Genomic DNA, 25108 nt, shown 5'->3' on the forward strand with positions numbered 1-25108 from the left:
ACAAGGCAGGGACCAGAAGACAGTGGGATATCTGGAAACCCACTTGGCAAACTTCAGTCTGTCAATAAACCAACTCTGATCTACAAGGAAAAATGTCTCTCATTTCCACTTCAAAGCCTAGATAGTTATCCCAGGGAGGCTTCATGCCTGGCTACATAGTCAGTGCTAAATGGATTTCTGTATTATGATTACTCCAGTCACAAGGATGGCATTGCCAGAGTTATTTTTATCAAAGAAAAGAAAACTTGACAATTAAGATTCTATAAATCAAAGGATAGGTGCCCAACCAAATGCATATCAAAACTTTATTATATTGCATTCTTTTGTTCCAATTGCTGTTTTGTTTCATGGTTGTTGTTTTCAAATCTTGGCACTGAAACATTTTTTTTTTGGAAGTGCAGTTCAAGAGACAGTATACCAAACAGTATGTTCTTATAGCTCTGTCATTTTGACATTTTCTTTTTCTCAAATTGTCCACATGAGTGAAGGACATCTAAATCAAGACCATCACAAGGGGAAAATATTGTTACATTTTGCTAATAGCCGTAGATAGGGTTCCAACTACATTCTCAGAAGGATTCATAGTGGGGAAAATCTTGAACTTCATCCCAGCAATTAATATTCTACAGCTCTGCAGAATGAATGTGGATGTAATGAAGCAACTTTAGCTGTAGGAGAAGAAAAGAGCGCATATTAGAAAGTACAAAGATAATGTTTCATATTCCCTCTACAAGATTTTGCCATTAACTTACTTTTACGTATAAACTCTAGACTGGGTAGGGTAGGGTTCTCCTTTTTCTGAATTGCTCCCTACTTGCTTAGGATAATCAAGGAGCTTGGTAATCATTTGTTTCTGGTCTCTATTCAGTACTAAACTAGTACTTTTTAAAATACACTATTTCAAATTAGGTGCAAGAGTTTGTTAGAGGGAACAAGGGAGACGTAACTCATCTAGCTTTCCATTTTTTGATAAGTTATATATAAATCCAATTCACATCCATAGTAGCCACACTAAACTATCTCCATGCAAGATTGTATATACACTGTGTGTGTGTAAATAGTGTAATGCCAAGAAGTGAAAAGATTAATAATTCAGTGTTGTGACACTGTGGCAATACATTATCCTCCCTGTATGGTGCACTGAGGACATTGGGAAGCTGTTGTTGGATGCATTCGTGGGAGAAAATTAGAGCTTTGTATTGATTGCTAAGCATGTGTAGTTTATCAAACAGTGATTTATGCTGAAGAGTAACCTTTAGGTGCTTATTAAGTGTATAATGGTAATTAACATTACACAGAGGTTCTTGTATGCAGCTACTGGGGTTGGCTACTTGCAACTGTCTGGCATTCCTCGAGGTTTGAAAGTGTGGGTGATTCATTTATTCACCATTCCCTGTTTCCTCCCTTACATCCTAGTTTTCCTTGGGAGATAAGTTACCCCGGTTTATATATATATATATATATATATATATATATATATATATATGTATGTATGTATGTATGTATGTATGTATGTATGTATGTATGTATATGTATATGTATACGTATAGTATATGTATATTTGAATAAACACAAACAAACAAGACACAACAAACACCATAAAAACATATTCCATTACAAATTATAAAAAGTGTGTCAATTGGTTAGAAAGAACTTTCGTGCATCCCTTCCACAGTCATCACCTAAATCCATATCAAATTATATATTTTACATCAAATAAATTTATATATATATTACTATCATCATACCTCATCCTTCATATGACTATAGTTGTTTTAACATCCCTTTATGACAAATATTCCAAAATTCAAAGCAAAACCACATAATGGCATTCCATTGTCTATTTTCAATATCATCCAACAACATTCTAGCTTTGTGAAACATTTTAAATAAAAATTAATTATGTTTGATAACAACGTTTCTAAACCTCCTTTCTTAATCACTGTTTACAATTTATATCCAATTTCAATATTATAGGCGTTCATACATAACTAAGTTTCAAAACTTCCTTTCATGGTCACCATTTAAAATTTATACCAAATTTCCTCTTGTCGAACAAATATATATGTACACATTATATCATTATCAATTATATATCTAACTATATCCATGATCAATCCAATTTCAATATTATAGGCTTTCATATATAACAAAATTTCTAAGCTCCTTTCATGGTCACCATTTAAAAATTTATACCAAATTTTCTCTTGTCAAACCAATACATATGCATTATATCATTATCAATTAGCTATCTAGCTATATCCATTATCACTTCATTTTTAACATAATGCTCTGATTTTAACTATTTAGCTAGTATTTTGTTAATAGTTTTCATATCTCAACCTGTGTCTTTCCAGTAGTAGTACAGTCTTATTTCTTTTGCCTTATGTGGGATTAATTTTCTGGTTATTTCCTTAATCAATTTTGTGTGGACTTCTCTTTGCACCTTGTTGCTTGTTGCATGTCTTATAAATTCTCGAAACCCTCCATCAGCTTCTTTAATCAGCTTATCTTTGGTTATCAGTAGTGCTTTTGTCAAAGCTCCTCTCCTTAAATCAGTGCTTCTCAAATAGTGGGGCGGGCCCCCCAGGGGGCGCGCGAGGCTCCGTAAAGGGGGGCTCAGCTCAAATTATTTTATATATTTTTGTTTTGCAGGTTAAAGTTTTTTTTAATATTGTGTTCCTTTAAATCCTGTGCTCCTTTAAATCTTTTCTGCTACAGTTAATAAAGCTATTCTTTGTTGTAAATTGATCCACATTTCTTTCTTTTTTTATTCTCTTATACGTTAATAAGGATACAGTGTTATGCAGAGGTGTACTTATAACAATTTTATAGACAAATGATACTATTTACAGTTGCGCGGAGCGCGCAAAATGTTTTCTTCTTCCTAGGGAGGGCATGACAGAAAATAATTGAGAAGCACTGACTTAGGGTAAGGGTTAGCTCCCCATGAATTCACAGAGTAAAACCGACACTGCCATTGGATTCAGAGCCCATCGGTATGGTTAGGAGGGGGGACGCCTTTTGAGCCTGCCTTATGTACATTTCCTGGCAAAATACATGGGAAAATCCCATTGGGGAAAATTCCACTTAGGGTTAGGGTTAGCTCCACATGAATTCACAGAGCAAAACCGACACTGCCATTGGATTCAGAGCCCATCGGTATGGTTAGGAGGGGGGACGCCTTTTGAGCCTGCCTTATGTACATTTCCTGGCAAAATACATGGGAAAATCCCATTGGGGAAAATTCCACTTAGGGTTAGGGTTAGCTCCACATGAATTCACAGAGCAAAACCGACACTGCCATTGGATTCAGAGCCCATCGGTATGGTTAGGAGGGGGGATGCCTTTTGAGCCTGCCTTATGTACATTTCCTGGCAAAATACATGGGAAAATCCCATTGGGGAAAATTCCACTTAGGGTTAGGGTTAGCTCCACATGAATTTGTAGAGCAAAACCGACACTGCCATTGGATTCAGAGCCCATCGGTATGGTTAGGAGGGGGGATGGCTTTTGAGCCTGCCTTAAGTACATTTCCTGGCAAAATACATGAGAAAATCCCATTGGGGAAAATTCCACTTAGGGTAAGGGTTAGCTCCCCATGAATTCACAGAGTAAAACCAACACTGCCATTGGATTCAGAGCCCATCGGTATGGTTAGGAGGGGGAACGCCTTTTGAGCCGGCCTTATGTACATTTCCTGGCAAAATACATGGGAAAATCTCATTGGGGAAAATTCCACTAAGGGTTAGGGTTAGCTCCCCATGAATTCACAGAGCAAAACCGACACTGCCATTGGATTCAGAGCCCATCGGTATGGTTAGGAGGGGGGACGCCTTTTGAGCCTGCCTTATGTACATTTCCTGGCAAAATACATGGGAAAATCCCATTGGGGAAAATTCCACTAAGGGTTAGGGTTAGCTCCCCATGAATTCGTAGAGCAAAACCGACAGTGCCATTGGATTCAGAGCCCATTGGTATGGTTAGGAGGGGGGACGCCTTTTGAGCCTGCCTTATGTACATTTCCTGGCAAAATACATGGGAAAATCCCATTGGGGAAAATTCCACTTAGGGTTAGGGTTAGCTCCACATGAATTCACAGAGCAAAACCGACACTGCCATTGGATTCAGAGCCCATCGGTATGGTTAGGAGGGGGGATGCCTTTTGAGCCTGCCTTATGTACATTTCCTGGCAAAATACATGGGAAAATCCCATTGGGGAAAATTCCACTTAGGGTTAGGGTTAGCTCCACATGAATTCATAGAGCAAAACCGACACTGCCATTGGATTCAGAGCCCATCGGTATGGTTAGGAGGGGGGATGGCTTTTGAGCCTGCCTTATGTACATTTCCTGGCAAAATACATGAGAAAATCCCATTGGGGAAAATTCCACTTAGGGTAAGGGTTAGCTCCCCATGAATTCACAGAGTAAAACCAACACTGCCATTGGATTCAGAGCCCATCGGTATGGTTAGGAGGGGGAACGCCTTTTGAGCCGGCCTTATGTACATTTCCTGGCAAAATACATGGGAAAATCCCATTGGGGAAAATTCCACTAAGGGTTAGGGTTAGCTCCCCATGAATTCACAGAGCAAAACCGACACTGCCATTGGATTCAGAGCCCATCGGTATGGTTCGGAGGGGGGACGCCTTTTGAGCCTGCCTTATGTACATTTCCTGGCAAAATACATGGGAAAATCCCATTGGGGAAAATTCCACTAAGGGTTAGGGTTAGCTCCCCATGAATTCGTAGAGCAAAACCGACACTGCCATTGGATTCAGAGGCCATCGGTATGGTTAGGAGGGGGGACGCCTTTTGAGCCTGCCTTATGTACATTTCCTGGCAAAATACATGAGAAAATCCCATTGGGGAAAATTCCACTTAGGGTAAGGGTTAGCTCCCCATGAATTCACAGAGTAAAACCGACACTGCCATTGGATTCAGAGCCCATCGGTATGGTTAGGAGGGGGGACGCCTTTTGAGCCTGCCTTATGTACATTTCCTGGCAAAATACATGAGAAAATCCCATTGGGGAAAATTCCACTTAGGGTAAGGGTTAGCTCCCCATGAATTCACAGAGCAAAACCGACACTGCCATTGGATTCAGAGCCCATCGGTATGGTTCGGAGGGGGGACGCCTTTTGAGCCTGCCTTATGTACATTTCCTGGCAAAATACATGGGAAAATCCCATTGGGGAAAATTCCACTAAGGGTTAGGGTTAGCTCCCCATGAATTCGTAGAGCAAAACCGACACTGCCATTGGATTCAGAGGCCATCGGTATGGTTAGGAGGGGGGACGCCTTTTGAGCCTGCCTTATGTACATTTCCTGGCAAAATACATGAGAAAATCCCATTGGGGAAAATTCCACTTAGGGTAAGGGTTAGCTCCCCATGAATTCACAGAGTAAAACCGACACTGCCATTGGATTCAGAGCCCATCGGTATGGTTAGGAGGGGGGACGCCTTTTGAGCCTGCCTTATGTACATTTCCTGGCAAAATACATGAGAAAATCCCATTGGGGAAAATTCCACTTAGGGTAAGGGTTAGCTCCCCATGAATTCACAGAGTAAAACCGACACTGCCATTGGATTCAGAGCCCATCGGTATGGTTAGGAGGGGGGACGCCTTTTGAGCCTGCCTTATGTACATTTCCTGGCAAAATACATGGGAAAATCCCATTGGGGAAAATTCCACTAAGGGTTAGGGTTAGCTCCCCATGAATTCGTAGAGCAAAACCGACACTGCCATTGGATTCAGAGCCCATCGGTATGGTTAGGAGGGGGGACGCCTTTTGAGCCTGCCTTATGTACATTTCCTGGCAAAATACATGAGAAAATCCCATTGGGGAAAATTCCACTTAGGGTAAGGGTTAGCTCCCCATGAATTCACAGAGTAAAACCGACACTGCCATTGGATTCAGAGCCCATCTGTATGGTTAGGAGGGGGGACGCCTTTTGAGCCTGCCTTATGTACATTTCCTGGCAAAATACATGGGAAAATCCCATTGGGGAAAATTCCACTTAGGATTAGGGCAGTGCTTCTCAAATAGTGGGGCGGGCCCCCAGGGGGGGCGCGAGGCTCCGTAAAGGGGGGCTCAGCTCAAATTATTTTATATATTTTTGTTTTGCAGGTTAAAGTTTTTTTTAATATTGTGTTCCTTTAAATCCTGTGCTCCTTTAAATCTTTTCTGCTACAGTTAATAAAGCTATTCTTTGTTGTAAATTGATCCACATTTCTTTCTTTTTTTATTCTCTTATACGTTAATAAGGATACAGTGTTATGCAGAGGTGTACTTATAACAATTTTATAGACAAATGATACTATTTACAGTTGCGCGGGGGGCGCGAAATGTTTTCTTCTTCCTAGGGGGGGCATGACCGAAAATAATTGAGAAGCACTGAGTTAAATCCATCAATTCTTCTCTTTTTTCTCCTTCTATACCTTGAAATCTGGGGTAGAGCTCCTTTCCATCTCTCTTCCCTTTCCATGTTCCATTCTTTCCATTCTTTCCATTTCCAACCATGCTCAGATCACTGTCAATATCCACAGTTATTTGCCTCTTTGTTCATTTTTCCCTTGGGTTTTTGAGACTCTAACCTTCACTTTTTCCATTAGCTGGCTATCTTCAATTTCATCAAATTTTGCTATATTACCATCTATATTTTCCAATTTCCAAAATCAGTAGTAGATGGAAATCATGAAGTTTCTCTCCAGAGCAGTGTTTGTCAATCTTTCCAACTTAACGATGTATGTGGACTTTAGCTCCCAAAATTCCCTAGCCCTTCATTCTATTTATTATCAAAGTTACATTGAAATAGATTATGAAAAATGGCCTTGAAATGCCATGATTGTAGATATGACATGTGAAGGGGAACATCTTCAAATCAATGACATATGGCTGGTTCTTTGTTTGGTTATGTGCCATAAAGTGGATGTCAACTCACAGCTGCCACTTAAATAGATTTTGCCCATGGTGATCTGTCCCTAATCTGATATTTCAGCTATTTCAAAGTGGGGGGGAAATCTTAGCTAGGATGAGAAAGATTTCTCATTTGCAAGAGTTGACATTTTTGGACACCTGTCAGAAGAGGGCCCAAGTGATAATTGAGAATCTCCATAGACATTTAGTATAAAATTGTCCATTGTTTGCTTCTCCTTCTCCCTGCTGTTGATACCCTACTCTGCCCTTCTCAAGAGAAGAAACAATACCCCTTGGTCATATTTGTCCATCCGGCAGAATAAATGATGCACCAAAGTAGAAAACAAATCAAGGGACAGCAATAGTCAAATGCTAGACCTGGTCAGGAAAAGGAACCCACAAACATCTGGAGCTGATACTAATTAGGTATTGAGAAGCTATAGATGCTAATGTTTAGCCCAGGTGTTTGTATTTTCAGTAAAACTTCTTTAATGTAAGCCAAGATGCCGCAAATGAAAAGATGGAGCATATTAGTCAGCCAGGTGACAGACTATATACAGTCAAGCTATGGCCCCGTGCTCAAACCAAATAATCAGATGCTTGTTACTTGAAAGAGATTTTTCTAGCAACATCTTTCTGCCTTGCCTTTGGAGATTCAGAGCATTGAGATGAAGATATGAAGGAATGTGAATTTACAGGGGTTCTGAAATCACCGTATACAATACCATCTATCTCTCTTTTGAACCTATTCTCCCACTGTGCATAGACTGCTGTGGATCACTAATGCTATTCTGAGATCCCCAAACCCCATGAGTTTCAAGACGTAGAAAAGTGTAAGACTTTTCCATAGCATGGAAGTACGTATTGTAACTCTGCCCTACAGTAGCACTTGGGTCTCAAACGCGGGCTTGCTAACTTCCAACCCAGGATCCAAATTAATCACCAAGCCACCATGCTCTTTTTTTCATCAATAAAATCTGGGAAAAGAGATGAGCAAGGAGAATTTCAAGCCCAGGGGCCTGAGCCCAAAGAAGCCATCTCTTGAAGAAAAATGATAACCGTTCTTACCATTATCAGTATGATGATATTTTGACAGGTCGGAATTTATTTATGCACTGAACTCTATTCCATAATTGCAGTATATTTATGCAGTATATTTATCTTTATATTAGGCAACATTTTGGCTTCGTGATGAAGACTCGTATGCTAAAAACAGTGAAAGACTGGCATTTCTTAGGACATGTGCTTATTCAGAATAACCTGGTACAATTTCTACAACTGCATCTGTCAATAGCAGTCAGTTACCATTTGCAGAATTCATCTCATTATCTATAAATAGGCTGTTTTTCGAAGCATGCCATCTCAACAATTATACGTAGCTTAATACAGTCTCATGAGGACATATCAGTGGTAGGGTAAATTTGGGGAGCTTCAAGCTTAATCGTTGCAATTATTTTATACAGAATGAATGTGTCCAAACAGTGTGTAAATATATAGAGGGTTCTTTTACTAGATCTAGAGCAGGGGTGTCAAACCCAAGGCCCATGGGCCCACGACATAGTTGGATCTGGCCCGTGCAGCCATCCTGGAAACAGTAAGTGACTCACGTCACTTCAGCCTGGCCCATCCCATCCTGGCAGGTGCATGTGCACACAGACCTGGCCCACCCCATCCTGACGCATGCACGTGTATCCACCCCCTATGCTCACCTGCATCTGCCGGGATGGCATGGGCTGGGCCAAAGTGACGCATGACCACCGGGATGGGATAGGCAAGAACAAAGTGACACTGGCTGGCCCCTTATCATTTTCAGGATGGCCACCCTTACCAGCCTTTCAGTTGTGTGTGTGTGTGTGTGTGTGTGTGTGTGCGTGTGTGTGTGGGAGGTGCCCAGCAGCAGGGACTCTGCAGCTGGCCCTCCAAGAAAGAGGCACGGTGGTGGCAGCACTGGCAGCAAGCAGAATGGGGGGAGTCACATGATGCGGACCGTCGGGTGTTGCTCCATCCCATGGGACAGGGCAGGTGGCCTCTGTCTTTGTGCCTCTGCCTTTGGTTACTGCTGCTGCTGTGGGTGAAAACAAGGTGAAGGGGAGATGGAGCAGCTGCTGCCTACTCTGTCCCTCTCTTTTGGCTCGCAGTTGGAAAGCAGGTTGCCGCTGGTCATCTCCTTGGCCCCCTCGCAGGTCTTGCTCTTGGCTTGTAGGTGGAGCATGTTTTCCTCGTGCATCCAACACACTTGGCACCAGTAGCTCACACAGGTCCATAAGGCCGCTGCAATTGCCGCCCAGAACACCACGTCCACCCAGCCTGAAGGAGGCAAGGCGGCCAGCTAGAAACACCAAAAGCATGCCCATTCCCAGTAGGCAAAAGGCAGCAACTGAGAGTCGGGGAAACTCAATCTGCATCAGCACTATGGCCACTCAAGGCCAGTTGGGATTGCATGCTCCCCTCCCTCATTTCTCATGGGCCTGGGCAGCTGGGGCTCCGATGGGGATCTGGCTTTACCCACTCGTGGTGGCCGGTTTTTGCCTGCTAGGCCTGAGTGTGCTTTGCCACCTCTACTCAGCCTTTCTAGCTGGCTGCTTTGCCTCCTTCAGGTTGGGCAGACCTCGTGTTCTGGGTGGTGATGGCAGAGGCCTAATGGACCTGCATGAGCTGCTGGTAGCCTCAATGGTGCTAAAGTGCATCGGGTGTGTGAGGCGAACTCACCTTTCTAGCAGGCTGCTTCACCTCCTTCAGGCTGAGTGGGTCTGCCAAGTGGTAGTGGAGTTGGCTCAAGAGCTGGCAAGGATAGATGATGCGCCTCCTTCATCAGGGCTGCTGGGCAAGAAAAGCCAATCTCCACCCTGCCCTGCAAGGCAACAGCTGCAGAGCGCTTTTGGGGTGCTGCCCAATGGACACAGCTCCTTCAGACAGAGCCCAGAGGCTGCAGTCCCTTCTGTAGACTGAAGGCAGCATCCCCACCACCACATCTCCATTCTGAGCTGAGCATTGCAGCCAAATTCCCCGCTCGGTCAGTGTTCCTGGAAGGTGCAGCTCTGGTAGCAGGGCTTCTCTCCACATGAGCAGGTGAGTTGACAGGGTGCTGCCTTAACCAGTGCCTGGGGCTCAAAAGCCCTCTTCCTCCAGCCTTGGGATGTGCACCGTTTCCTACCCCAACCCCCCACCACACTTTGGTTAAGCCCTACCGGGCGTCGCATGTTGGATCTGGTAGCAAACAGAGAAATGCCGTATCCTCCCCCACTTCCTGTAGGCCCTGCTGGCAAAGTACCACTCTTGTGCACCTGCAGCTGTATTTGGGTGTGTGAGGGGAACACGGTCCACCCATCGGCCAAGGGCAAGACCCTCCAGGGGGCTGAGGAGAAGATGACCAGTGGCGACTTGCTCTCCAACTGCAAGCCAAAACAGACAGTGGGATGGAGTAAGCATGTCCAGTGATCCGCATCACATTCCTTCCCCTGCCTCTCTTTGGTGGTTGGATAGCCAGCAGGTGTCAGCAGCAGGCTCTTGAGCCACAGTGTGTGCCAGCTGAGGGGCTGGCAGGCTGCTTCTACAGCCGGAAACCATTCTCTCCCTGCACACAAAGGATGGTGAATGCACAGTGGCTGATGCACTTCTGGCTATAGCTGCACGGCCCCCTGCCTCCCCTCCCCTTATCCTGTGGGACAATCCTCCTGTCAGACCTGGAAGTCATCTTTTACTTTTTGGATTTCAGGCCTGCCACACTTTCTACTGTGGGAAAATGGGAGGGGGGATTATACAGAGTATGGGTGATGTGTAGCCATAATAACATTCTTTCTCAGAAAGTCAAGGTCACTTTATCCCTGCATCTGGATGGATGTGGATGGGAGGAATATTTCTTCGTGGCAATGAAGGATTGGACCATGTGATAGACTTGTGGGTGTTGGGGCAGGGTCTTGAATGTTCAGCTGGGTTGGAAAACCTGGAAGCTTTCAGATTCTGGTTTTCCCAGATGTGCCAACATGACATCTCTAATAAAATGGAACTTTGAGGAAACTCAAGTCTTAGAGTTTTCTTTCATTGGGGGTGTTTCTTGGAACACCTCCCACTCATCACCCCACCCACCAGAGGCCCCTGGATTCCCTCTCCAACGCCGCCCAAATCCACAGGCACCACCCACACAAACAACATAAAGCTGGCCATGCCCAGTCAACCATGATCACTCCAGCCATGCCCCTTCCCCCAGCCACGCCCCTCACCCCTCGCCCCACAGAGGACAACCACAATGCTGATCTGGACCTCAATAAAATTGAGTTTGACATCCCTGATCTAGAGAATCCTAGGAAAATTCTCATGGTCATTGTTACAGTTGGAAGAGGTAGAGGAGAAAGAGCAAACTTAAATCTGATTTTTTAAAAAAAAAAATTGAAGCCAAAGAGTTAACCACTCACAAATATTGTACATTTATTACTACCATTCAAATTAAACAAACAAATAGTAGTTTTGTTAACTGTTGAGTCATTCAGAAAATGATACCACTTTCAGAAGAACTGAGAAAAGGTCACTGGTATAAACTAACTAGCTGAATACCCATACTCCACTATGAAACTACGTGATCAGGCTTGATAAATCAACACTTACAGCTTGAAAATTAATCAGTAGTTACCATCCACCTCTCCTATCCTCTCCTTCAGGTTTGCTCCACAGAAGCCCCACCTATCTTATCACCTTAAGTTTTATCTTTATCTTCTGATGTTTAAGATTTAGATCATATAGATTTCTAAGAAGAAAATTAAACAAATGAATTTGAGAGCAGATTAAGAGTAGGAATAATTTATGTAAGAGTAGAAGTGGGGCGGAATCCACAGTTTTAAGGGCACACAGCAGGAGGACAGCTAAGATTTGTAGTACACATACAGAAACACAGCTGTTATGTCCTGCTGTTTAATTTTCCATGGAAACTCCACAGGAATCCAAAGAATGAGAAAAGTCCTTTTAAAAAAACAAGACAGATGCCTATCCAATATTTACATCTGACTCAAAAATCAGTAGTAGATGGAAATCATGAAGTTTCTCTCCAGAGCAGTGTTTGTCAATCTTTCCAACTTAACGATGTATGTGGACTTTAGCTCCCAAAATTCCCTAGCCCTTCATTCTATTTATTATCAAAGTTACATTGAAATAGATTATGAAAAATGGCCTTGAAATGCCATGATTGTAGATATGACATCTGAAGGGGAACATCTTCAAATCAATGACATATGGCTGGTTCTTTGTTTGGTTATGTGCCATAAAGTGGATGTCAACTCACAGCTGCCACTTAAATAGATTTTGCCCATGGTGATCTGTCCCTAATCTGATATTTCAGCTATTTCAAAGTGGGGGGAAATCTTAGCTAGGATGAGAAAGGTTTCTCATTTGCAAGAGTTGACATTTTTGGACACCTGTCAGAAGAGGGCCCAAGTGATAATTGAGAATCTCCATAGACATTTAGTATAAAATTGTCCATTGTTTGCTTCTCCTTCTCCCTGCTGTTGATACCCTACTCTGCCCTTCTCAAGAGAAGAAATAATACCCCTTGGTCATATTTGTCCATCCGGCAGAATAAATGATGCACCAAAGTAGAAAACAAATCAAGGGACAGCAATAGTCAAATGCTAGACCTGGTCAGGAAAAGGAACCCACAAACATCTGGAGCTGATACTAATTAGGTATTGAGAAGCTATAGATGCTAATGTTTAGCCCAGGTGTTTGTATTTTCAGTAAAACTTCTTTAATGTAAGCCAAGATGCCGCAAATGAAAAGATGGAGCATATTAGTCAGCCAGGTGACAGACTATATACAGTCAAGCTATGGCCCCGTGCTCAAACCAAATAATCAGATGCTTGTTACTTGAAAGAGATTTTTCTAGCAACATCTTTCTGCCTTGCCTTTGGAGATTCAGAGCATTGAGATGAAGATATGAAGGAATGTGAATTTACAGGGGTTCTGAAATCACCGTATACAATACCATCTATCTCTCTTTTGAACCTATTCTCCCACTGTGCATAGACTGCTGTGGATCACTAATGCTATTCTGAGATCCCCAAACCCCATGAGTTTCAAGAGGGTCTATTCCCTTTCCTGTTTTATCTTATCTTTCTCCAAGATTGCCTACATTGCTGCAGTAAATAAGGTTAGAATGCATAATCACTAATTCTGTTTAGGCATAAAGTATCATAAAGCTAAGCCAAGTGGGGCATTTTCCCCTCTGCTGGGGCACAAAAATGTATCAACTATTCCAGCTAGAGCTGTGAATGACTTATTAATTCAATTTTGAAATGCTCTAGTGTCATATCTTATAAATGCATGTTATGAAAAGACAATCTGTTGGAGGACTCTTTTGTCCCTTCTTTAAACCAACTAAGTGGCATGTCATACGGTTTAGGACAGTATTAATCTCTCTTTCCTAGCCTATATTGTGGCAGTGATGCAATTTGGCACATCCGTATTAAGAATTTGTTCACACTTGAGATGGGAAGAGAAGGAGTCTGTCTTCATCATCTGCAAACTCAGGAGATTTATGAAAGGGATCAGAAGTGAGTCTAGATGGAATTCCACATTACAGTTCTTTTCAAGGTAAGTTCTTTTCCAAGAATATTTTATATTGCTGTACATTTTCAGAGGCCATTTCTTGCTAGGAACTGGCTGACATAATTCCCCTATCGATGGAACTTGCAACATGCCTTTCGTGTCAGATGCAATTTAATATTTCACATTCTGGGATCAGCTCAGGGATCACAAAAGAGATTTATTAAAGTTTACCAACTTCAAGGAATGAATTCATACAACCTGCTAAACTATTCTGCAGATGCACAATCTGATTGTTGTAGGAATGCCGTGAGATCTTACTGAAAAGTCCCTACAGTTTTCTTCACATCAGTTTCAGAAGTGGCTTGCCATTACCTTCTTCTTTGAGCTAAGAGAGAATGACTGGCCCAAAACACTCAATCAGCTTTCATGCCTAAGAGAAGACTAGAATTCACAATTTCCAGTTTCCAGCCCAATTAGTTCAATCTCTTATAGGTTTTAAAAATATGTTTAATCCCACCAATATCTTTGTTTTTGTTCAGGTTAGTGCCTCTACCCTTTCACTTTTAATTATGTACACCAGGCAGTTCACTGATGAACCAATGTCCCTTGGAAATAAATACATCTTTCTTTTAAATGGAAAATAAATCTAATTCTTTAGCCTTGGAAATAAATAAATGAGAATGCTTTTAGCAAAAGAAAAAAAAATGGACATACCTGGCTGCAATAATCTGCTGATCTCTAAATGAATTTACCATCTTTCGCTGACCTTCATATCCATATTTTTGCAAATCGTTATCAAACTTTTTAATACAGAGAGCTTCCAACTTCAATTCATTTGACACAGTGCACTAAACCATTATATCATTTTTGCTTGTGGTTTATTATGTTGTAGGAACCCACTCAATAATGGGTTGGCAAACTATAGTTAACCACATTATAGAAGAATGTGATGTATGAACCTAGCTATCAATTCCTTCATAAAACATATTTTCTAGTGCTTGGTGTTAAGTAATTAAGCTCCCCGTGAGGAGAGCGAGTATGCAGAGAAGCGTAATGAGAGTGATATGGAAGAACACGCACAAACCAGCATACAGAGACACTGAATAGTATAAAAATATAGTAGTTTACTATGTAGAAATATAGAAGTTTTCAGAGTCCGGTTAACAGTCCAAGTCATAAACAGTTCAGTAATTCAGTTATCAAAATAGTCAGTTAGCACACAAAATATAGTTAACAGTAGCAAACCACAATACCTCACAAATACACCGACCAGCGTTTAACAAAACAGAGAGCTAACAGCCATTCTGGCTCCCTCTTATGGCTGCTTGAGGTAATAAACCAATTACATCTCTTAAGCATTTAAAGTAACAGTAAAGTAATCATAGCTTATATATACATTGCCAAGCCAAGCCTAGGGTTACATCCCTAACACTTGGGACATAAATAATTTCCATACATCATGAAAAATATACCAAGCAGTATGGTAAGATCAACTAACTAGAGATATTCAAGCAGCGGCTGAATAGCAATATTTCACGGACACCATAGTTTCGTCCTATATTGTAGATTCTGCATTGATCAGTGTGGGTGGAAGCAATGAAGCAATCCCCAGGGTTCTCATTTGTTTTTGTTTTTGTTTTGTTATCTTAAAGTTCTTCTTGATTCCCGGTAGCTATGCAGACAGCTACATAATTTTCTTAGCAACTTTTTCAGAAAGTTTGCCCTAGCCATCATCCTTAGGCTGAGAAAGAGTGACTAACCCAAGGTCACCTAGCTGACTTCATGCCTAAAACAGGCGTACAACTCAAAGACTCCAGGTGTCTAATCCAGAGTCTTCAACCATTACCCCAAAGTGGCTCTTGAAAAAGATCCTCATTACCATTCCTGTTTCTTTGAGGACTGTGTGAATATGAGAATTGTGTGGGAAGAGCAGAGGCCCTATCGTTGACATGAGGTGTTTGCTTCAAGGCCCCCCAATTCCACATTCAAAGTCACCCTCCAACATAGCTGAATGGAAATCATGCTGTTGGGGATTGCTGGACCTTGTATCTTTACTTTATCACTATTCCACATCCTATGAAAAACTTCTGAAGATGGAAATATCCAATAAAGGTGTGCGATGAAGCAACGTGATAGGAATTTTACCCTGGATTTAACATTAACAGAAGTTCATCATAATTTCAATGCTGGCTTTCTTTGTTATGATTTAAAGTAAACACCCTTGAGTGAACAAAAGTTACAGCTCTCCCTTTTATGTTCTTGACTGAGAATCACAACTGACTCTTTCTCCCCAGAAATGCCTAGCTATGATTTGGGATGAATGGTGCCCATTAAATATTTCAATCCAACTCGAAAAGACACAGAGACTTCCTTCAATATTGAATCAGGCAAGCCTGAGATTGCTCCTTTAACCATATGTCAATCTCAGCTCACATGCTGAGCCCTTTGTTTCAAAAGTTTCTTTCTTTGTTAATTGTAAATAGACAAAATCCAATTTTTCCTTGTCATGGATTAGGAAAAGAAACGTTCATTTTGTTTTGTCCCATCACCTAGGGTACAAGATTCGCTTCTCCTCATTTTTTTTAAAGGCCCAGCAGGGATCAGCAGAAGATTGGCTGCTGCAAACTTCAGAAGCTGATCCATCAATATAATTGGCACCTTATCTGCCAGAAGATCTCTTGGGGGCCACCAAGCAAGAGACATATAATTACTTTGCAAGATTCTCTCTCCCCCAAATAATAATTGAAGGTAATCAACATGTCCTCTGGGCATATAGATGAAAATGGTTATCTTATTCCAAGCTAGAGCTTTCTCCTCCCATCTTAGGCATTGAAGCAACTTCTCAAAGAGGGACAAGTGATTCTTTGTATTGATGGAGTAATGGAAGATCTAATTTCCACATAAACCAGCACTCTCTCTACAAATAATCAGGAGGCCTGTGGTTATCTGGTTATAGCAGATCAGTGTCATCTGGTGCTCTGCTTAGAGCTTTGCACAGGTGAGTATTTATCACACCTAACAATGATTGATTCATCTTTTAATAATAAAGTTTTTGGTTGTTTTTCTCTTGTGATATTAGTTTATCTGTCATGGGGTGGGAAAAACAAAAGCAGTGCTGAATCCTCTAGCATCTACATACATTTAACTTGCATAGCCAGGAGGTTACGTACAGTGTGTGTGTGTGTGTGTGTGTGTGTGTGCATATTTTCACTTTTTAATTGCCAAAAAGGCAGCAGAATGCCAGATGAAGTGTCCTCTGGAATACAAGTGTTGGCAACAGGAATTAGAGAACCAACCTAGAAATGAGAAATTTCTTGACAGAAAAATAATTAGTGGAACAACTTTCCTTCAGAAGTTGTGAGTGGTCCATTACTGAAAGTTTTTAGGAAGAGATTGGCAACCATTTGTCTGAAATGACATAGGGTCTCCTGCTTGAGCTGAGACTAGAAGACCTTCAAGACCTCCAACTCTCTTATTCTGTTTATAAAGCCACCACATTGAGGTAACTGGCATGAAAATCTCAGAAAATATTTGGGACAGGGGGTTTAAGACCATCAGCTTTTTATGGACTATGTACTCAGCCATTGTATTATACTACATCAAAATGCTAGGGTATTTCAATTGTCCACTTAAAAAAGCAATTCTCACTATTAAGTAACTGTCGTGTAGAGCTATATCCATTGTGAAAAATGAGATAGAAAGGAGGAAGATGGTGAAGACCTAAAGGAATATCTGTAGATGGGAGTCCTGCCTGTCTCACAGAATGGGAAAACTGCAGAAAAGGATTTGAATCCTGGGAGGAAAGATGAGAAATAATTCTGCAGCAAAACAATTGTTCCTAAACCCTTGAATAATTTAGAAAGCTGACTAGACAAATACCGCATGCATAACAAGCCACGTCTTCTCAGGCTCCTTCCTGTTTGCTGCTATGATTTAAAAATATTATGTGAAATCTAGTGCATGGTAGATGGAGTTCCTAATCCTGTTTTTTTTTAAAAAAAAAAGATGGGTTAGTTTTAAAAAAATTTCAGATGAGTTGAAGAAGAGATTCCAATCCATATGTCAACCATGAAGCTGACCTGGCCAAAGCCATCTTGGAGATTCAGTGCTGCCACACTGGAGCGAGGGATTGGATGGGGGAATTAGTTGGGGATGTATAGTCAAAATAAAATGCTTTCTCTTGGGAACCAAGGGCATAATACCCAGGTCAAGGCTGTGTCAGACCTGGACTCTTTTACCTTTTGGACTTCAGGCCTGCTACATTTTCTACTGTGGGAAAATGAGAGCGGGGATATATAATAGAGTGTGGGTGATATGTAGCCATAATAACATTCCTTCTCAGAAAGTCATGGTCAACTGGCCCTGCAACTGTGATGAGGTGACTGGGAGGAAACTCCTGGTTTGGATGGTACCTGATTGGATCATGTGATGGACATGGGGTGCTGGGCAGGGGCTTGAACTTTCTTTTGGGTGGGGAAACCTGGAAACTTTCAGATTCGGATTTTCCCAGATGTGCCAATATGACATCTCTAATAAAATGGAACTTTGAGGAAGCTCAAGCCTCAGAATCTTCTTTTGTTGGGGATGTTGCTTGGAACCCTGACATTAACCTGCATCACTTCTAAACAACTCTACCAGCTTCCCTGAACTTCAGGTTGCTGTCCAGGTCCTGAGCCCCAGCATCGACCTGAGTCCAGGAGACATGAAGACTCAGGGAAGATGGAGGAAGAGAAGAGACCCACGGAGGGAGACATGGGTGACAGCTCAGTGATTTATGTCGAGCTCTGGGTCAAAAGTAATGTTTTCTGGCTGAATTGAGTTCTTACCTATTCTAAGATCCTTTGGACTAACTCCTCAGGGACAGTTCAGATCACAGAATGGAGCTGCTGAGAGGGAACGCCATCTGGGAGCCAGACACAAAGAGCTGGCACCTAAGAAATCTGACACACCACTCCATTCTGTGATCTGAGCTGTCCCTGAGGAGTTAGTCCAAACGATCTTAGAAAAGGCAAGAACTCAATTCAGCCAGAAAAGGTTACTTTTGATCCAGAGCTCTGATTTGAACAAGAAACACATATTGGTGTTGTCTTGAGTTTGGAAACCTGAAAAATCACTCCATCCTGTGATCTGAGCTTTTCCTGATGACTTAGATCCAAACGTATCTCAGTATAAGCAAAAGAACTCAATTCAGCCAGAAAATGTTAGTTTTGACCCCAAGCTCAGATTCGAACAAGAAACACATATTGATGTTGTCTTGAGTCGGGAAAGCTGAAAAACCACTCCATCCTGTGATCTGGGCTTTCCCTGAGGTGTTAGACCAAAGCGTATCTCAGAATTGGCAAAAGAAAATTCACCCAGAAAACGTTAGTTTTGACCCAGAGCTCAGAATCCAACAAAAAACACATATTGATGATGTCCTGAGTCGGGAAAAACCACTCCATTCTGTGATCTGAGCTTTCCCTGAGGAGCTTGACCAAAGTATGTCTCAGAATTGGCAAAAGAACTCAATTCAGCCAGAAAATGTTAGTTTTGACCCAGAGCTCAGTTTCCAACAAGAAACACATATTGATGTTGTCCTGAGTCGGGGAAGCTGAAAAACCACTCCATCCTGTGATCTGGGCTTTCCCTGAAGTGTTAGACCAAAGTGTATCTCAGAATTGGCAAAAGATTTTTTTCATTTCAAGAGTATAAAGTGGAGAAGGTATTTTTTAACTGAGCTTGACTTCTGGTGAATTTATAGATATGCCTGTGTAATTTTCTTGACAACCATACAAGAGTGGCTTGCCTTCTGGAATGTTTTTCCATTTCCCAGTCTACTTTAGACTCTCAGTATTCTTTTTAAATTTTAATAAATAAATAGTAATATCCCATTCAAGTATTAACCACATCTAGTTTTGCCGAGCTTCTGAGGCAAGACAAGAATTGTCAGATGCAGGCACCAGCTAAAGGGAAGAAGTAAAATAATAATAATACCTTGCCCCTCTCAAATAATGTTTCTGAATGCTTTCATTCAAAGCAGCACACAGTTTTCATAATAACAATGTGAAGGAAGTAGTTTGTTTTTTCTCCTTAAGTGTTGTTAAAGCCCCATGAAATATTTCTCTTTCTCTTCAGGCTTTTACATAACTGACTTCAAAATACGTAAGGTACAAGGAGGCAATATGTATGCCTGTAGGAAAAGCTTACGATTTACAAAGCAGAGATCACCAAGAAACAAAATCTCAACATGAACTAACTTCCTTAGTCTGCACTTCTGATTACTTCTGAATCTTAGTGGGCTATTCATAAGCCCCTTACATAAATTGGTTACTTTTAAATTGTTTTTCATCTAAATTTGTTGTTCCAGGGGACAAAAGACAGATAGATGGAAAAAAAAACATGCCTACAAAGTTATAATTCTTAGTAAGAAGCAATAACCAAGCTCTTTCTTCAAATTTTTATTACTATGACTTGGGAAATACTAATTGAATTGCCACTTTTTATAATGAGTTTCAGTATTGTCTACAGATAGGGGAAAATGGGGTGGGAACTTGAAATCTATTCACGTAAACTTTAGCAGATTTTAAAATAAAGTTCCACCAGCAAAGAGTAACAAATTCTACTCGATAAGATACAATAGCTCTGATTTAAAAATGACAGACTACAAGAATGATCTGGAAAAAGATGACATGCTTGCTGTTTTAAAAATTAAAAGGGATATAAAAATAACAAACCAAAAAGTAGCCTGTATAACTTTCCCACATTCAGTTTACAAAGGAGACCAGTTAAAGTTTACAAAGGAGACCAGTTAAAGACTTGATGAGAAGGGACAAATAAAAGAAAAGAAAAAGAATCAAATTCTAGGACATTATTTGGAAGGATTAAACATCAACATTTTTAAAAGTAAAGAGAATAAATATAAAGTGGGTTTATTTGATAAAGTTAAAATCAATGTTGTTATTACAGCTAACCATTAATGGACTTTTGCTGACCATGACTGAATGAGATTTTAAGGATTTGTATACAAATAAGAGCTGCAAGACGAGATGCTCAGATTTTTGTATTTCAAGAGAAACTGAGAAGTTGTTAGAATAGTTTATATGTGTTGACATAAATAAGAAAGTTACTTCTTTATATTTCTTTCTGTTTCTTACTGTTTTCTCTATTCTTTCTTTTATATATTTCTTTTATCTTAATTTTTTCCTGCACCTTTTTTCTATTTTTAACTGTATAAATATGAAAAAGAACAGAAGACAGAAGAAGATGACGTCCATCATTTCATCTGTCTCTACATCTGTCAATCCATGATCAGTCCATCTGATAGTCTCTCCATCTCTCTGCTTTTCTGTCACCATTCACCTGCCAGTCTGCCCATCTTTCATCCATCTTTCTGCCCATCCATCTTTTTCATCCTCTGTCTATCCATCTGTCCATCCACTCATCTGTGTGTCCGTCCATCCCTCTGTCTGTCTGTACATGTATTCCACGGGACAAATAGATCTCACATTTTAGAGACATTCTGTAAGTGTGGTTATTTGAGATACTTGTGTCAAAACCGATTGCTTTATAATGCACTGTTTTGCCCAATTTACAAGCAAAAGCAGGAGTTTTAGTAATAAAAAGATTACTAGATTATACAATCTAGATAAAGAACAAAATATAAACAGTGAAACATGAGCAGACAGCCAAACTAATTAGCCAAACTAATCTGAAGTATCATATAACTAATATATTCTAATATCTCATTAAAATCTTATAATATGGATTCCAATGGATTTCATATCCATTTTCTAATCAAAACATATGCCTATTAAATTTTAATTTAAAGGTAACTGGTTAACACAATTCAAATTATTAAGAAGAAAGAGAGGAAGAAATATTATATTAAAATGACACTATATAGTTGTGTGCTTATGTCGGTATGGGTATGCATGCATACATATTCACAAATTGATGTTAATTCCTGGTGATTACCTTCTACTGCAGTTTTTGTTTCAGATTTCAGAAGTGGTTTGCCATTGCCTTCTTCCTAGGGCTGAGAGAGTGTGGCTGGTCTATGGTTACCTTGTTAGCTTTGTACCAGTGTTGGGTTTCAAATTTTTTTAGAACCTCTTCTGTAGGTGTGGCCTGCTTTGTGGGAGTGGCTTGCTGGCCATGTGACTGGGTGTGCATGGCCAACTTGTAAAATGTGGTGAAACTCACTTAACAACGCTCTTACTTAGCAACCAAAATGTTGGCTCAGGAACTCTGGCATTTGAAGCACGCAAGTCTTAAAGCTGTCAAGTTACAAGACCCTTGCACCCCTAACCCTTTAGGAAAAAAAACAACCCTGGGGTGTTCAAACTTGACAGCTTTAAGACTTGTGGACTTCAACTCCCAGAAATCCTCCTCTCGCTCTTCATCTTGATGATGTCTGGACGGGCGGGGGGAGGGAGCTGGAACCGATTCTAAACGGCACTGTAGATTTGTGAAACCTCTTCTATAGAAGAGGTTAGAACTGTCAGGAACCCACCCCTGCTTTGTACCCAAAGCAGAACTAGAATTCACAGTTTCCAGGTTTTTAGCCTGGTGACCTAACCACTATATCTAATTGGACCTCTACTGTAGATTATATGTAAATTACATCTCAATCTGGAATATAAAATCTAAATCCCATATTTGACCCTGGATACTTTTAAGTCTGGAACTATCAGTTGTTTTACACCTTTAAACTGTGCAAAGTGTACTTAGAAGCCCAAGATGTTGACAATGATCAGTAGCTTTGAGCTTTGCTCTCCTTTTTATTTGCCAGGGTTAATGAAGGAACCCATGGTACACATGGCAATGATCCTAAATACATACTGTAACAGCTTGCTCTATGCTGATGATATGATTTCATTATCGTATTCACAAGTAGGATTACATAGGATATTAAGAATATTCAGCTCTTAGGGATAATTCCCTAACCATTGGTAAATATAAATTTAAAAAATCATTGTATTTGGAAAACATCATCAGAGACATAGATGGCAATTAGACAGTGAACCAATTGAATATCTTTGTATAGTTAGGCTTTAACTTTTTCCAAGACTGGATCTTGTTGGGCTTGCCATCCTCAACGGAGTACACAGAGCAAAATCTCATTTGAATTTACTGCTGAAACTAAAGAATCATAGTTACCCAGGGTCCCTACTCCCATTAATTAAAGTATATAAAGCAAAAGTTGCCCCTATGCTCTTGTATGGAACAGAAGTTTGGGGTCTATACTCAACCACAGTCCTAGAACAAACACAGTCCCAGCATTTGAGATGTATTTTGGGTGTAGCTCTAAGAACATCTGCTGCAGCAGTTAGAGCTGAATTGGGAATTCATACAATTCATGCACTATCCAAACTTAGAGCATGTAACTACTGGCGCAAAGTCAATAAAATGGAGATTGATAGACTCCCCAAGTTATGGCTACTAGAGCAAATAAAATCACAATCCCAAATCTCCTGGATCACCAAATTAACACGTTTTGTCAGAAGCTGTGGCCTTCCTCTGTCTCTTGCATAACAGGAGAACAATTTTAAAAAAGAGGTGCCCAAAGAAGTAAGGATATAGAACAGAAGTGGGTTCCTCTGGGTACAGCAGAAGAGGTAGTAAAAATCTGTTGTACCAGACCGGTAGTGATGGTGGCCTGGCCACGCCCCCCGTACCGGTGAAAGAAAGAATATCCCACCATCCCGGAACTGCGCCACACTGGGGATTTCTCCTGCATGGGCACGCCTAACAGCAACAACAACAACGGCAGTAGTAGAGCACACCCTGCCTTCTGGGGCCCGTTCACCCAGCCGAATCAATTGCAGCGGCACCAACAGGCGGCGGGAGGAAGAAAGTGCTCCAGGAGAGCAGGTGGTGCACCTGTGCAGCAGCCCCGGGACATCCCCCTGGCGCCTGCATGGTCACATGATCAAAATTCAGATGCCTGGCAACTGTAGTTTCCCACAGTCGTGTGATCACATTTTGCAACCTTCGGCAAAGCAGAGTCAATGGGAAGTCAGATTCCCGTAACCACTGCGTTACTAACTTAACAGTTGCAGCGATTCACATTCACAACTGTGGCAAGAATGGTCATAAAATGGGGGGGGGGGGCAAACTCAGTTAACAAATGTGTTGCTTAGCATCAGAAATGTGGGGCTCAATTGAGGTTGTAAGTCGAGGACTACCTGTATTGGCATTCTCAAAAATGGCCATATAATACTTCTTTTAAAAAGTATAACCAATATATAGAGTGCCGATTATTCTATTTGGTGGCCTTGTTTGAGAATGCCAGAAGTAGTAATCTTGTGATGATTAAGCACATAAGGTCTTTCATGGGGAACCTTTTGCACATCCATACTTCTAATTGTAAATTATGGACATCTGAAAAAACCTCAAGTTCATTTGCTGAGAATGCTTATTACACCAAAGGTTAATTGGCAATCTAAAAATGAAAAAAAAATGTTAAAATGTATATAACAAATCAGATTTCTGTGTAACGCATTCTCTTTTTTTGTCTGTTCATTATTATAAGTGTACTTGTAATCATGAAGAGCATCTTACTGATTTACTGAAGAATAAGTCAAGAGACTTCCATGACAGCCATGGACCTGACTCAACTGATTCAGGGCCCGACACACGAGGGAGGGCACACCTTGGACCTTGTTTTTGTCTCTGGCCAGTGGTTGAGTGATCTGGGAGGAGGGGACTTAACCATCACTCCCCTGTCATGGTCAGACCACTCACTCCTCCGACTTGACTTCCCTGGTGCTACCCCCCGCTGCGGGGAGGCGGAACCGGAAAATACTAGATGGTTCCGCCCCAGGCGCCTGATGGAGCCAGATAGGTTCCAGATGGAGCTTGGGCCACCTTCTGCGGCCCTGACTCGCCCTCGGGTAGAGGACCTGGTGGTCGCGTGGAACAATGCGACTACTGGGGCCTTGAACCGGGTGGCGCCTTTGCGGCCTCTCCGGCGGCAACACTCCACCCTGGCCCCTTGGTTTACCGAGGAGCTAAGGGTGATGAAGCGCCACAAGAGATGCCTAGAGAGTCGTTGGAGATCCTCCCGTTCCGAATTTGACCGAACACAGGTACGAGCCCATTTAAGGACGTACCTTGTGGCATTGAGAGTGGCCAAACGTCAATATTGTGCCACTCTCATTGCATCCGCAGAGAACCGCCCTGCCGCCCTGTTTCGGGTGTCCCGCTCCCTCTTATTTCAGAGGCCGCGGGAGGCCCCTTTACAGGGTAGGGCAGAGGAATTTGGGAAATACCTGCAGGATAAAATCGCTCAAATCCGGAAGGATTGGGTCCCTTCCAGTGGTCCTGCAGAGGCGTCCGTGGCGAGTCTTGAGAGTCCTATCTGGGAGGAGTTTGACTTGATTGCCATCGAGGATTTGGACAGAGTGCGTGGACGACTGCGACCTACCACATGTTTACTGGACCCGTGTCCCTCCTGGCTTGTACTGGCATCCTGGGAGGTTACACGCGACTGGCTCCTGGGCCTAGTGAACGCTTCGCTGGGTGAGGGGTCCCTTCCAGCCGCCTTGAAAGAGGCGGTGGTGAGACCCTTGCTCAAGAAGCCTTCCCTGGACCCTACGGAGCTGGCCAATTATCGTCCTGTCTCCAACCTTCCCTTTTTGGCGAAGGTTGTAGAGAGTGTGGTGGCTTAT

General features: G+C 41.7%; 2 long non-coding RNA genes across 2 annotated transcripts in view; both read left to right on the top strand.

Annotated features, from left to right (window-relative positions):
• Window positions 1-16417, top strand: part of LOC309395967 — a 148455-nt gene extending 132038 nt beyond the window's left edge. The window contains exons 3-4 of the long non-coding RNA XR_014176013.1: window positions 13337-13502; window positions 16046-16417. This is a non-coding gene — a long non-coding RNA (uncharacterized lncRNA). The remainder of the gene's footprint in view (window positions 1-13336; window positions 13503-16045) is intronic.
• Window positions 1-25108, top strand: part of LOC309395966 — a 478400-nt gene that overhangs the window by 236651 nt on the left and 216641 nt on the right. The window lies entirely within an intron of this gene.

Source organism: Natrix helvetica (assembly GCF_964273705.1).
Source record: "Natrix helvetica genome assembly, chromosome: 8".
NCBI classification, from domain to species: Eukaryota; Metazoa; Chordata; class Lepidosauria; order Squamata; family Natricidae; genus Natrix; species Natrix helvetica.